At 41.7% G+C, this 16,213-nt stretch overlaps 1 protein-coding gene and 1 long non-coding RNA gene across 24 annotated transcripts in view; both read right to left on the bottom strand.

The window, feature by feature from the left end:
* Window positions 1–16,213, bottom strand: part of grm8a (glutamate receptor, metabotropic 8a) — a 453,766-nt gene that overhangs the window by 179,657 nt on the left and 257,896 nt on the right. The gene's annotated exons all lie outside the window — the stretch shown is intronic.
* Window positions 9,752–12,811, bottom strand: LOC119032593. The gene is made up of 4 exons (XR_005078958.1): window positions 12,767–12,811; window positions 12,280–12,409; window positions 10,307–12,021; window positions 9,752–10,200 (listed from the first exon to the last, which is right to left on the bottom strand). It is a non-coding gene; the product is annotated as an uncharacterized LOC119032593 (long non-coding RNA).

Here is a 16,213-nt window from a genome sequence, read left to right as displayed (position 1 = left end):
TAGAGCTGGAAAACTTTCACATCTTACATCTGTTTTCATTTTGTTTATGTCAACTGTGTTTTATAATGAGCTTTTGAACACTTATCTTTCTTCACACTCTGTTGATATTGTTCATTTTGTAATGTTTTAAACTAAGAGTCTACACACATCTTAATTACCTTTATAAATAAAGATAAATGAATACATAAGATGTCACTGAGACTTTATGTGAAGTATGGCATGTGCTTCAGAAACTATTAATGTTTAGAATAGTTTGGTCTTTTAATTGAAGGATTAATTTTGTTTTATCACTTCATATTATACATTGAATAATGGTGCTGCAAGAATTTGGCAGCATTTACAACAGCATTTCTTATTATCATCATTATAAGTTATTCTGACATATAATTCCCCCTCTTTTGTCTAAAGTGTGATATTTGTTAAATGAAGATGTACCAATAATATCTCAAATGGTGGTATTTTACTTTCCATAGCTAAATCGGCTTTTGAGGGTTTCACAAATAAGGCAAAGCAATTGTTTTTAAAGATGAAATGTGTATTTTTTGGTGAACAAACTGCGAAACAAATCTTTGCTGCCATTATATCTAAGTGTACTTTGTAATTAAACATCTTAGACACCCAGCTGATTTGTATAGTACGGTGGTCATGTTGTTGTGCGTGTACTGTATGGAGGCGTCTCCTGCCTGTAAAACACCAAGGTCAGACTGCACTGAGAAGATGTACCTTTCAAGGTCACAACAAACAGTAAATTGACTGTTGATGATAACAGACCGCTACAAACGCCGTCCAATATCTATGATAATAACAGGTTGGTTAGTTTTGTTGAGGGTAGTGCTCTGTATCTATCCTCTGTATCACTGTGTTTATCACCAGCCTGGGTTGCTATCAGCCACCATCTTGTGTCATCAAAACCAAATACAGTCCAATCCATTACGACTTACAATCCCTGTTATCATTTCCACATTTACCATTCCATTGTCTCTAAAGTGTGCTGTATCTCTGTTTTGAGAGGTGGTATGCTATCCACGCACACTGCTATTACTACAAATGTGTAGAAGTTACAATCTGCTATCTCCATCTGTGTTTCCAAATGGAAGTTTTATGTGGACCAAGATGTTCCCTCTTATCACTGATCATCTACAGTAATACTGGAAGCCATTTCTTAACTGGACAGCAACTGGTCTCAGCTGGGTTCAAGCCAACTTAATATGTCTTTGATGAGGATATGCGGTATTGATTCATCGTCTTTAAAGTTGAACAACATAGAAGTACATGAAGTATAGCAGCAGATATGGACAACTTTAACCTTTAAGGGTTAAGTTGTCCATATTAGTTGCTATTTCCTGGAGGACTTATGATGGAAAACGTCTCCTAAGACTTTCAAAATAAAGGTTCTGCAGTCAAGATTGCAATAATACATACTACACAATGTCTGGGTAGACATTCAAATTAAAGCGTGCTGATGAGCAGTTCGCATAGAATGATATATTATTACTTTTATAATATTATTATGACTTCTGGAACGGTCAAAGTTTGCTTAGGTTTAGGCAAAATAGATGACTTGGTCAGGTTAAGGAGGGGTCAGGGTTAGGGGGTCATTGGGCCACAGTTAATTTCTACTCTGGTTGGTTGGATATGGCCCAGACTTGGGCCAGTTCTGGTTTATCTGGTTCACCCTTGTATGACATGTGGCCATGCCTAACCCCTAACCCTAGCCCTCAGATCTAACAAACAAGAGTGGGCCACACAAATGCCATCATTCCACACAGTCTGAAAGCCGGATGAACGGTCCTTGTACAATTTTGCTGTACAGGGAATAATTCACATGGCTCAGAAAGCTATTTAAGAATTAATTTAGTTTATTTACTACTGTATGATGCTATTAATAACTGTGAATGTGCATTTAATCATATTGCTGTGCCAGTGACAAAGACAACTTTAAATTCAGGGTATTTCCTATATGCAAATAGAATACACTGTAGAGCTTTCTGTAATAGCCACAGATGCTCTTCCACTGCCACAAGAATCAATTTCATTTGTCAATCATAGCTGTCATATTAAAAGTAATATTTATTTCTGTATATGCAGCACATGTGATTACACAACTGGTGCCTCCATTACAGGGAGCGTCCCATTGTCAATTAGCGTTTCTCTGCTTCTGCGTTGGCATTATGTTGTCAGTGTTTTGCTACAGTTATCACTTTTAATTGCCACCAATTGAGCAATTGTGGTTATGTGTACAAAATGTCTAGCTACTGTGAAATAAGCAATTAGCCCTCAACACTGAATATATATGGCTACCCCACATATAGATTCAACCATACACACATGCACACACATATTAAAATGTGCTGGCATGCATCTGTCAGAAATGGGTGTATGCATGCCGCACATGCACGCACACACACACACACACCAAATATTGATTGTGTTTGCGCTTGCTGTTGTGCTGAGCTCAGCAAGTATGAAGGCTTGGCTCATTGCCCATTTTCTGCACGTTGTGTTGATATTTCACAATTTCTCACTGACTCATATTATTTATTGGGGGCATTCAGCGTACATTATTTGCATTTAATCATTGATTGATAATCATCATTTACACTGACTGATTAAATACAATTAACATCAAGTGCAAGGGAAACACGACATGGAAATGGGTGTATTCAAACAGTCAGCATGATAACAGCTTATGTATCCAGACAGTTATGGAGGGAGTATGTATTATTCCACATTAGAAAATTGTGTTTGGCTTGCCTCCCTTTTCAACAGATGAGACTACAGCTACAGCATACAGAACAGCACCCCAGGAAGTGGTGGTGGATGATCTTGTACATTAATAGTAGTTATAGTTAAGAAGTACCTATACTGTGATGTATAACAACACAAAAGTTCATGTTACTCATTCAAAATCTTACCTAATTGATAATACTGAAGTAGTATGTACTTAAAGACTAGCAATCAAATAATATATCACTACTTTTACATTATTAGATTCATTAGAAAAAAAAAAGAAAAAAAAAAAGATATCCAGTTAGGAAGTTAAGTAAATGTGTCCATCTTCAGGGACTGGCACAAGTCCAAAGCAGCATAACATTCAATTACTCATTTAAGGAGGTCAAATGTGAACTCATGTATACTGCTTAAGTAAAAGGTAACCTTCCACCGCAGGAACTGGTGCACCTGGGTTCCCTGAAGTCTGCGAGGGTTGGCCCAACTGTCTACTGTGCAAGAACACCATTCTTGTGCCATCTCTAGCAGTAAGTCAGAGAGTTTTTTGAAGTACAGAAATAGCCGGTGTAAGAGAAAATGTTCCTTATTGATATTCTAGGTGCTGTATCGTAGGCAACTGGAGTTGTTTCAGTCTCTTGAAACAGCTCCAGTTGCCTACAATGCAGCGCCTAGATTTACTATGACCAGCATGACTGAGTACCTTCATCAACTTATTGATATTCAGCAACCCATTGGTATGCTTGGCAGACACAATCACTGCTTAAAGTCCTGAATAACATACAGCACTACACATCACACTGAAGAACTATCACGCCACTTCCACCTACATTTGTGCTGCCATTCATAAGAAATTATAGCATGTGATGAATGGAACAATCACAGCATTCGACACTGATAACAGCATCGTATCACAGAATACTGCTGTGACCTATGCATTGAATCATTGTGTTGCCACAGGACAATTCAGCAGGCTTGAATGTAACCTTTTTTTTTCTTTGCATAACATGACCCTGTTTATACAGTGTATATGGAATCATATTCTGCACGTACTGAAAAGGGCAAAGGTTTAGAGTTTATCTAAAGGAAAAAGTGACCCCCTCCAAAAAGAGGTCAACAAGGTGCACCATATTTAAATAATTGTAAGGCTGTGGAAGAAAACAGCATGCTGATATCATTGTTTTACCAAATAACACGATATCCACAACGTGTTTTTGTCCCTGAAAAGACCTCTGATGAAAACAATGTGCTGCTAAACATGTCCACTGAGATATGAACCAAAACAAGATGTAAAAAAGCAGGTGTGGATGCAGGAAGACTGATGTGACTCATTGAGATGTTAATTAGACTTTGCAACAAGCACAAATATAAGCTCCGCAAGATGCAATCCACACGTCTTTGACGTGGTCGTGCACATGTTGATGTGCACAGTCCTGAGAAAGGCATGCAGGGGCTTGAGCCTGGTCTCATCTCTGAGCATCTAGGCTCGGCACAAGTCTCTTCCAGGCATAGTGTCTTCACGCCTCAACACAACCTTGCACCTGACAATTCCATATGCTCACCCTTCTTCCTCCAACCACTAGATTTCTATACCAAACTGTGACTCTTTTCTTTTTACTCCATACACAATCCCTTCCAGAAGTAACAAGGCTCTTCCTCTCCCTGTTCCGACAGTATGTCCTCTGTTTTTCACTCTCTGTCAATTGGTGAATTGATAGTGCACTTAACATTTCTGTATTGGTGGCCAGTTGACACGCCAAAACAAGAAAAGGCATCTTAACACCAGGGAGAAGTTAATTCTTCTGCAAGCAAAAAATGAATGCTTGAAACGTTTTGGGGAAATGGCAGGGAACAAGGCTGGGCACGTCGCCCTCTCTGCCAACACAATTGAGTAGAAGACACAAAATTGCAGAGGATGTGAGAGGCAATTGTTTGAGAGGCTTAGTGAGTCCCCGTGGCATGCCATTCAAGTGGATGAGTCCACAGATGCAGAAAAACAGGCGTCTATCAGGATGACTTCTGGGAGGGGGGGGATTCACTCTCTGATTTGTTGCTGCTGACTAAAACAGCATGACAGGAGATTTACAGGGGCCGTTGTTAAACACTGTCAATGTCCAGCAGAGTGATCTGGATGCTCTGTGTGGCTGTGCGAACAAATGGAAAGGAGAGCCCACTCTGTGTTGGTGAGATTCTTGCAACAGATTATTACTGGGACTGACTAGGTCAAACATATTTGGATAAGATGCAAAATGGATCTGCAATACAAGTAGTCTTTTCTAGATGTGGAGGTCAAACCATACGGAACTTGTCTCTGGCTCATTTCAGACTAGACAAAAAACCCACTAACACCCACTTACATCTAACATTTGTGCTCGGTGGGAAAGGGTCCTTGCAGCATTCAATCCCAGGTCAAATGACTCCGCAGTAGATTGTTCTCTGCGCACCAGTCTGCAAGATTGTTGGTTCCTTCCCAAAATGGATTCCCATCGTTGTTTATAACGCGGCTGATGATGGCGGTGTCAACCACATACATACAATAGAGTTCTCCTGAAGTCCAAGAGAGCAGTCACGGGTGTGTTGTGTCTATTGAGCACTCACACGGAGGAGATGTGACTGCCAGTCTGAACTGTCTGGGGTCTGCTTGTGAGGAAATCCAATATCTGGTTGCAGAGTGTTAAGTTTTCCACTAAGCTTCATGGGTGAGGTGAGGGTATTCATTGGTCAAGTCCTGTACAACGCAGGCAGTGGATAGCGAATGGTGTACACCAGCAATATACCCAGTGGTTTCACCTCTTGTTAGCTTATGAGGTTTGTGTCAATGATAAATTTTGCAGCTCGGCAAATTGCTGGATCTAATAAATATGCGCTAACCACATCCATGTGACAACTGCTAGGAGCTTCCTTGTTCTTGATGTATTTGGAGGCCATTTTAGACTTCATTTAGTCAACAGTAAAGAGATGATGTGCAATGAGAGGAGAGAGAAATTGAATACAAAGTACAGTGTTAAAACCCCGGCAACTTGGGTGCCAGCTTTTTGACCATTGTTATTAGCTCGGGCCAAGCCTGATGCCTGAGTGAAGGAGTGTTGAATAGTCCTGATGGCCTGCTAGCTTTTTCATGCTTTCTTTGATGACATGTTGTCTTGACATAGGCATCAACATCGTAACTCTTGGCTAAATCTAAGCCAGGCTCACGCTTTGCTGGATAGTTCAGAGAGTTGAGAGTTCACATCAAGCCACCATCTACTGTCCTATTTCTACTTCTCAGAAAGCTACATCTCCCACATCAGAGAGGGAATTCTTTTGAACTTTCAAAGCAAATCCGAAATCTTGGGGCAAAATGAGTTGAGCTGCGTTTCCTGCATATTGTACATGAACTACATGGGAGAAAGAAACTGCCAGTGCCTGTCAACTTTTTCTGCAGCATCACCTCCTCACACTGCCAGCGGGAGCTTGAGGGTTTTTTTTCCCCATCTGCAAGGGACCCGAGAGCAGGAGAAGAATGAACAGACTGCTGTGTGTCACCAGTTTGTCTCTGAATCATTATCTCTCACAACACAGCGTGTGGAAAAACTGCTGCAACAAAAATGATGGTTTATACACTTAATTAACATCCCATTCTGTCTGCTTCATGTGGGTTAAAGTGAGGTCAGGATACCACGAACTTGCCACAAGAGCGCTGATGACTCTGTTGTCTTTTCCCTTCCATAAACTTGTGAGGCTTTCAGTACTGCGCTCACATTAATACTGGCTTGATGCAGTTGCCATGAGAGTTCGATGGGGATATGACTAAACCTGGCATAACCTAGACCCCATTTTTTTCTTTATTCAAAATACTGGGAAATACTTAATTTTACAGGTCCAGAAATGTCATTATAGGTAAGTGGAAGTTATATGTAATGTATATGTGTAATTTCTTTTAATTTACCCCCAATGTAGCACAATAATTACTTTAAGATGTGTTGAAAATTACCCCACCATCATTCAATGATTAGCTCCTGCTGTCTTTCAACAAGCAGTTAATCAAATAGCTGGTAATTTCTTTCAATCATATCCCAGGAATCTTCAGCTGGTTTCTGCTTAGTGTCCTCTGATCATGGCATTTTTTAATACCCAACTAGTTTCTGTCTAACAGGAAGACTGTCTTTTCATTCACCTCTCTCCCTGCTCCCTTCATTCACCTGACATAGGCGTTTCTTCGTGTACTCCCTCTCAATTTAACCAACCAGATTCTGCACCACAATGTCAGCCATTCATCCCTCTGCTGTCAAACTCAAAAAAAGGCTCTCCTCTCTGCTGTCAGCTGTCGTTTCAGGCATTCGCGTGACCCTCCTCCGCCTTTTCAGCCAGTGGCAAAGTTCTACTTGTCAGAATCAACTCCCCCTGTGGTCAGATCTCCAGGATGCTCCTTCCTCCATCACCACCACCACCAGTGTCTAGCCTCCATCGGGGGGGTTTCCTGTTCTACACACAGCTTCATCACCTTCCCAGTGAGTCCAACCACCATAGACTCTCATTCTCTTTATACGCACAGCAATAAATCTTCATGTTCACGCAAAGAATCATGCATCTCTCCTGATTCAGATGAGTTAAATTACATGGGCTGCTGTGGGGGAGTTAGACAGAAATGAGTTGGAAGATAAGCTGCGGCAACTAACTTGCATCTAGTTTCCTGCTAAGGGGAAGTTGGACAGAAACTAGTTGGAAGTTAAGCTGCAACAGGTCAGTTAAATGTAGAGTCCTGCGGAGAAGTTAGACTGAAACTCACTGGGATATGATGCGATCAGCAGATGTTAGTCAGAAACTAGTTGGATGTTCAGCTTCAACAACTCACTTAACTTTAGTGACTGAGGAAACGTTCGAAGGAAACCAGTTGGAAATGAAGCCGCAAACACTCACTTCGTCTTAATAGCTTGCTGAGGAGAAGTTAGGCAGGAACTAGTCTGACGTTCCCTGGAAATGCATTAAAGAGATCCCCAGCTGTTTATTTATTAACTGCTTGCTGAAAAATAGCAGAGTAGTATTATTGAATAATAGTGGGGTAACTGTCAACACATTTTGAGATAATCAAGACTGTAATTGGGGGTTAATTGTATTTCATTTATTTCTGTTCTACTCTTCTGTCCCACTGCTAGTTTCGCATTCAACAACAATCAAAAAACCCTTTTTCTTCATGACTACCTTCGTCCCTTCTGCTCTGACTGCATGATTCAACAATGTGGGCAAGCATGCATGCGCGTAGATCTCAGTGTGTTTTCTCCTTCTCTGACCCTCGCTAACACGCATACGACACACGAACGAGATGAGCAGCATGCCAATTTTTTCCTGCTGCCGTGAGGGACGACGACCGTACAGTACAATCCAAACCTCATGTGAAATATTCATTCAAGCCCGTCTTTTCTGTCAGGCGTCGCGCCTGCACATGCAAACGACACACAGGCAAACGACTACACACAGATGTGTGCACACATCATGGCGGGGTTTGTTCAGCCACTGGGGGCCGAGGTTGTGATGAATGATTGCAGATAATACAGAGGGGGAGAAAAAAAAAAAAAAAAAAAAAACGTGGAACGCATCAAAGAGCTCCCTTCAAAAGGATTCTCGGGCCGGCGGCTCTCCTCTGTACAGCAGTAGGACAGCGAGTCGGTTACATCTTTAAAAAGTGAGACTCTGTGTGAGAATTTCTTCTTTTTTGACAAGATACTACCCTCTTCAACAAGTTCATTATTTCATTTCTTGCTCTGTCGGTTGCCCCTATTCTTTCCCCGTTCTTCCTTTTCTCTTCGTTTCTTAACTTCTTCTCACGTCTTGTCTCCTCATGTCTCCTCACTCACTACCTCCCTCATTACTCTACCGCTTTCTTTCTTATTTCTCCCTCCTTCAGCTTTATTTCACATAATCTCCACCTTTATCTGGACCATCATTTTCTACCACCTCCTTCCTTCATTTTCTCTGCCATCCTTGCCCCTTCTTCTTCTTCTTCTCCTCACCCGTCCACCTTGTCTTCACTCTTGATCTCCCCGACCTCTCATTATCTTTACTAATAACACTCCCAGTTGCATCCTCCCTATTTCTTCTGCACTTTTCTGGCCTTTCATGAACATACTCTGCATCTCTCCATCCCTCACCATTTTCCTCCTGGGTAAACAGCCAATCACAGCCTCTGGTAGAGTGCTGTCACGGACCCCCATGGCACGGAAAAAAGAACAAAGTGAACTACAACGGCTCCCAGAGGGAAAAACCTTGTCCGCCCGCCACCGGTGGTTCAGCAGCCCTGACACACAAGCAGGCACAAACTGGAAAAAGGCATTTGAAAAGATTTGCATACACACAAAAAAACAAAGTTGAATGTACTTGAGGGGGACTTCCAGGAGTTCAAGTAAAGTGCAGATGGAGATGTAAAAAAGAAATGAAAATCCATGAAATAAATTAAAAAAACTGATTTTGAAGATACGGCTCCAAATCTTTTTTTTGCAAAACCTCGTCCTCTCTGGCCGGCGATTATTCACAGATTAAAAAGCACTGGCAGGCATTTACCAAACACAGCAATGTCTTGCCAATACACACACACACACACACACACACACACACGCTGCGCTCACCCAGACACGCTTATCGTTTCCACAAATACCATTTCTGAGGCATTATCACACGTTTTTTTATTTTTATCTGCAACCTGTTTTAATTATGGGGGACACACTGACATCATTACAGAGATTGCTATAACACAAAAGATTGCTTTGTATTTTGCTTCGGTCAAAATCTTAGTATTTTAAAGGCACGCCCGACCATAACTGTGACTAATGGCTGTAATAAACTTGACTTGAGGTGATGGTATTAATTCAAATGTGTTTAATTTTCTCCATGGTGACTAGGATGCAGTTTGTCCCCGACAAATTCTACAGAATTCAAGCTACCCACCAGCTAATGGTTGTATAATCATTGGGTTGGTTAATCGCTCCAAATGCTATTTGATCTGTGCATATATCATGATGGGGCATCAAAAATATTTGTATGATTTACACAGATAAAAGAGCTGAATTTTGGTATTAAGTATTCTGACACATGACATATATTGAATACAAATACTGTTGCTGTCTTAAAAATATGTTATCAACAGATATTTTTATTTCATTTTAAAGGGATTGCTACCAGAAGCATTCCAGCTGTCAGGATCGAATGTTGGCACTTCTTGTTCGCATTCCTGCAAACCATAGATGTGTCACAGGTTGTCATTGGTACCCAACGTGGCATATGAGGTTCATGTATACTCATCATGAAGGGAATGGTGATGGCATTTCATGGATTTACACCAACTGAGCTCCCAGGGTGCCTGGTGGTGGCGCTATACAAGCCGACAAGGCCGCAATTTGAGTCACACGACTGGACATTTAGACGCCTGGGGACATTTCCCGGAATGGCACCAAGACGGGGCATTTCTTTAAGGAAACCTGCAGATGTCTCCAGCTATTTCTGTGGTGACAAAACCGGTTATTTTTCATGGAAGTTGGACCATCTCCATCTGTGATCATGGCGACCAAAACAAGTACTTTAAGCCAAACCATGATGTTTTCCTTACCCTGACCGAGGGGCCTGGTGCGTTAATCTGACCATGAACACAGCGAGACGTCAAGAGAGCAATCCCAACCTCAACAAACGGAAAGTAGCAAAATAAAGTCATTTTCGGTTGCAGAAATGAACTCAGCTGACATTTATTCTGGCTCCTGGGTTTTCAAATTCTTATAGACCTTATATCAAACGCTAATCTATATCAGTCACATTTCGTGTTTCCTTGTGTATTCAGCAAAATGCTCTGCTGTTGATGCCTGCATTTAAACAACATGCGTTTGACCAGTGGCCTTCTTGTACTTTAAACCAAGTGTACTACCTGTAATTAAAAGTCAGGGAAACTAATTCCATTCTGTTCCTCCTCCTGCAGCACGGATAACGCTGCAAGGATTAGCTCTGGTCTTAGTCGTGCCTCCCCACCTGCTGCGAGGTAAGCATAATGATTTCACTCACCGTAATCACTGTAGCATTTACTTGTATTGTGCGGGAGTGGTGTCTCCCGGGGAGGTTATGAATGGGAATGTAAAGCGGCCAGCCTAACACGGTGTTATCAAATTGCTCCTCCTGCCCTTTTTGCAAATTCGCACGCTTGCACACAAGCTTGCAGACTCCTAATCACGTTGGAGCAGCAGCGGGGGTCGGCAGAGTGAATGGTCTTGATAGATGTTGCCATCGTCCACAAAATCTGAGTTGGTCAAAAAGGAGGAGAGGATCCCTATCACTGTGTGGCTCTATCCATTATTGATTAGAGAGGGCAGGAGTGTGTGTGGTGGTGGGTGAGAGAGAAAGATGGACACCGAGAATGACTCAGAGCAGGTTTGGGAGAAGCAAAAGTGGGGCAGGGGGGAGTGAAAGTAATGAAGGGGGGCAACAGCATGAGAGGAGTGGACCAGAGAAAGCGAGGAGATTATAAGAGCGAGGAGGAGGAGGAGGGAACCACCAGATATGTGACATAGGGAGCAAAAGGGCCGGGAGACTCAAACATGCCGTGAGTCAAACTGAATAATGTTTCCAAAACACTATCCGTCTGCAGAATACAAATCGCTGCGCGGCCATATGCATTTCGTCTTTTCATACATTTCATATAATGCATTCAGCTCGTTTTTGTACGCCCACCACACAGGACGCTTACAAAAACACTGCCGATTCCCATGTGTGTCTGTGTGTGTGGGAGCACAAAAAAGAAGTGGTGCTATAGACAGAGGCGGACGGAGCTAACCAAAACCTGTAAAGCTAGACAGTCACCATGTTATAACTGATTTGCTTGGTCCGTTAATAAAAATGAAGTAATGGGTTGACAGGAAGTTACGTGCGGGACAGTTTCTTAGTCGTATTCTCCACAGAGGAGAATAAGGCCAGCAGAACACTGTTTTATGCAAGAAGAGTGGCCGGGTCTGTAACATATGAACATAGTCATTAAAGTCTATTATGTGTTGATGCGCTTTACAGCCTATTTAGTTTTGTTATCTCTGGACAGATCCAAGCAAGCTGCTCCTCCCTGCTCCTTGTCTTTATGCTGGCTGTTACCGCCTTGGCATACAAGGTTCAGCACAGCTTCGAAGGCTGCTACAGGTGGACAAATTTCAGCAGTTGTGAACGGTAATCAGACTGATGTCTCAATGTAATTGGGTAATTATTTGTCAATACTGCCATTTGACACATCAGCACACTGGGCGACTTCTTGCCTCGGGATGCATAATTCTCAGTGGCTCCCAATGGAGAAGGCTGAAAAAACATAGAATTATCTATTATTATATCATTCAGTGATCGGGCTGTACTAGGAAGCCATCTAATGATACAAATGAGAAGGTTTTCGGTGCTGCACACTCACATAAATGCTATTTTGGATGAAGCAATTGAAATCACAATTTATACAGCTGATTTTCTTTTTAACCCACTTACCAGATATGCAATCACACAAACTTTTTTACATAAAAAAAGTCCAAAAAGTAAAAAAGAAAAAGAAAAACTGTACCCAAATACCATGATTCATAAAGTTCCCACAGAGAAGTCTTGATCTATGAGTTGCTCTCGCATCGTCTGCGGTGACGCTTGTGAAGTAATAGGAGCTGACATATTCCCCTCTCTCAGCCAAGCTCTGGTTCAGTGATGCCTGTAAAATAACATCAAAATGCTTTGCAATGCCCTGAGGTGCTATGCACGGCTGTGAAGAGCCGCTCTGAAGAAATTATTGGTGTCAAGGCAAATCTGCGACGTATAATTTCCACTATTCTTTCTCTTTTTACACCTGTTTTTCACTTCCTGGAAACCTCCTGTCGTATACAGAATTTGTTATTTACACCAGTTGTTGTGTGTGTGTCATGTAGTGCATAATAAAGCCCCTCCCTGTGAGTGGGCTCCCTGAAACACTATATTATAATGAGTGTGCTGTGTAAAAAAATGATCACATAAAGTCAAACACATCACACCAAGAACCGTATTGTTTTGTATCCTCTCAGCACGTACTTACCCACTGCATATTATGCTCGGAAGTAAAGCGTAGTTGTAGCTTTTCTTGTTGCTAAGAGATCATTGAAAGGCTTTTCGGCTTTGTTTTTTATTGATTTCATTCCACAGCTAAGATAGCAACTGCTCATAAACAGAGGGAAAAAAACAAACTTGGGAATGTGAATGTGTTTTACCACATTCAACAGCTCAATTGAAATGGAGGGGGTGTCCTGCAGGTGCTGTGAAACCTTAGATTGTTTAATAAATAGTGGCATCACCCATTGATTTGTGGATTACCACTTAAAGTCTAAAGTTTGGCATTTGGCCAGTGCCATCTTGGAGCCTGAAGTGACCATATATGGATGAAAAGGTGGAGCTTGGTAGAATATCTTGTTTGGATCTGACTTAGAACCTGTGGTTGGCAAAGTTAACACGTCCTAAAACACATCAGGCTTTAACGTTTATTTTACTCTAAATAACTTGACATAACTTACAAAATGAACATCATGCTGTGTTGATGAAGACTTGAAACTAGTGATTGAAACCATAAACTAATTTATAAACTGTTTGGTGAGGTAAAAAATCAAATGAGAAGTGGGGTTGTTTTCTCATAAGCTTACATAAAATCAGACCTTTTGGCAACCAGTGAAGTCACCCCCTTTGCAGGCTTGTGGCCCTTCTTTTTAAGGCTTTTCAGCACTTCCCATCGCTATTTCAGAACCAGCAGCTTCAAAGAACTTAATATATTTTCTCTGTATAAAATCAAGCTAATAGCTCAAGTCAGGTGTCATAGCTACCACACAGCATCTGGTCAGGTGAGATTTAACCAGTCCCTGCCTTGACACCGCTTCCCTTCAGGACACTGAACTGTCTCGTACCTGAAAAACCCAAGTGCACCACCTTTCAATAAATCCTCCTCTATCTGTCTGTCCCTCTTTTTAAACTAGCTTCATCCTTCATTTACACAAATGGATGCTAGCCATTGTTGCAAACTGTGACAAAATATAAATGAAAATCACAAGGTTGTAATAAATAATCAACAGCAGCGAGTTAAAAAATGTACGTTCATGCAAAATAGATAAATATGCTTAAAGATTTACTTGCTCTACTTGAGCTGAAGGCAGATATGGACTGTGTTCTGCTGATATGTGTGTGTTATTTTGGTATTTTTCACCCAGCAGGGCACAGACCTCCCCTTCACAGCTTGATTCATTAACTTTTTGGTATATTTCTCAGCCAACTTTGCGAGCATATTTTCAGATTTTTTTAAGCAGTGGGGTAAAATAAGTGCTCTAATCCTCTGTGTGTCCTGACCGAAAATATTTGCATATCCTCCGTGCAACCATATTTTCTTGTTGCAGCTTGTATAACAAACCGGGAGTGTGTTCATGCTTTAGAGTTTCTCATCTCCCTATTGCCAAGGTGGTATTTAACAATTTGTGTCTCTACTTAATGTAATGCCCCTTCCATTGGGTACCCTCACTCAGAAACAGAGACTTCAGCCTGCCCCTGCAGACCTTTATGCTTTACCGCCCGTGCATGCGAATACAAACATGCATACAGTATGCGCGCACACACACACACGGACACACACCCATTGTGTCCTCGTATGTGCACGCTCACACACACTCGCCAAGTCAATGACACACCCAGCGGGCATGGCGTGACATGACCAATCTCTGGCACGGCAGTAAGATGCCTTTTGGCACTTTCTGAATGGAACCCCTGAAAAGGAAAGTGGAGGAGAGCCATTTCAGCCATTAGACGAAAAATGCCTTGACATGGCAGGGGCAGAGGAAGGGGCTCGTACGTATAAAATTGTGGCCCCACAATAGGCAATCCTTCAGGGGCATCCATTTTTCAGAATCAGGCGCCATTACGATAATGGGTCAGGGCTTTTAAAGGTAAAACCTATCTGACGGCTAAAATGTTTCTGGTATTTCCTTTCTCTTTTTGACCCATTCTCCGACCTTGTTGGCGACGAGTAGGAGGACAAAAGTGGTTTAACATGCAGGTGAACATGGAGACAGTGACAATACATCTGTCTATGTGGTTTCTAATAGATATGTGCGCACTTTCCGGCTCATCTCATAAAAAATGCAATGAGGCATCCATCTACACAAAGGAATAAAAGCAGGCGGATATTTCATTTCAATGTTAGGGGGAGCACTGTTGTATTAAAGGTATATAGGTGAAACACTGATGTTTACTATTAAGCTACTCTGGATTACTGCAAGGTGAATAACTTCAGGGTTATACCAGCCAAGTAATAATATTGTGGCACACAAGATTCATCCATGAGGTGATAGCCCAAACAAAACAGGGCCCTTATCTTTAAAACTTACAAATGCATTGTTTTGCATATAAAATAAGCACAATTGTTTTGAGTGCCAAAGGTGGAGTTTGTAGGCCAAAGTTGGCCCATGAGGTTTGGCCTGCAACACGTTGCGAGTAAAAAAAGTTTGAAATGCATTTTATGCAACTTGATTTGATTTGATTTGCTTGATCTTGATGTTTGGCTGCATTTGCAAAGTCGTTCACTCACTAGATGTTGATCATAAGCCAAGTGAGCCCATTTCAATCTAATAACATGTTATGGCCAGATGTTACTGTCGCTGGTTCAGGTCATGTTAACTCAGTGTGCTGTTACTGTTCTGTTTTTCGACTTTTAATCTGAAAAGTTGTTACAGAAACCTGCAACGTTTTGTACTCACCAATGATGGGGCTAAAAAAATGCGCTGAATCGCACCAAATTACTACATAGTGTTGCTTAAAGGGAATGTGGCACCTCAGTATCATTTTGCATTTTACAATACAATACAATACAATGAAATAAAATACAAAGGTGTTTGTTTTTCACCCGTGGCTCAATTTTAAGCTTCACCTCAGGTCGTCCAAGTGAAGGAATTTGGGCATCGCTGGTGTAGCGTTTCGAGAGAGAAACTGTGTTTATCCCAGAAAGGAAGGTCGAGACCTCCCTGCCCATGCACCCGTAATTAACACCTACCAGCAGGTTGAACCAACGGCCATCACAGGCCTGTGGGCTAAATGAGCACAACGATAATTTAAATGTAGCTGCTGGGCTTCGTGGAGGCAAAGTTTGTACGTTTTTCCAGAGAGAGGAACTTGTAAAGGCAAAATCCACTGCCTGCTCTCCTTTTCAACTTAGACTTTGAGCAACCAAGGTGCATAACAGAGAGGGGAGACCACCGAGCCCAACTGATTGCTGTGAAATACAAAGAGACACTGGACTTTTATCAGTAGCTCTTCCTCTCTCTCTTTGGTCTGCAGCTTAAAAAGCTTTGGCGCTCCCTTAAACTTCTTAAGAACTTTAAGATCAGTAGCTCCGAATATCACAAGAAGGTCACCGTATAATGTTCCTCTGGCATATCGGAAAATGCACATGCACAAAAGCACCCATTTAAATTTAATTATTTACTACACTGATTGCCCTCGCTATCGGCTTTAA

This window comes from Acanthopagrus latus, chromosome 14 (assembly GCF_904848185.1).
Source record: "Acanthopagrus latus isolate v.2019 chromosome 14, fAcaLat1.1, whole genome shotgun sequence".
In the NCBI taxonomy this organism is placed as follows: domain Eukaryota; kingdom Metazoa; phylum Chordata; class Actinopteri; order Spariformes; family Sparidae; genus Acanthopagrus; species Acanthopagrus latus.
Note: the sequence above shows the minus strand (reverse complement) of the source record. Positions and strands in the feature narration are given on the sequence as shown.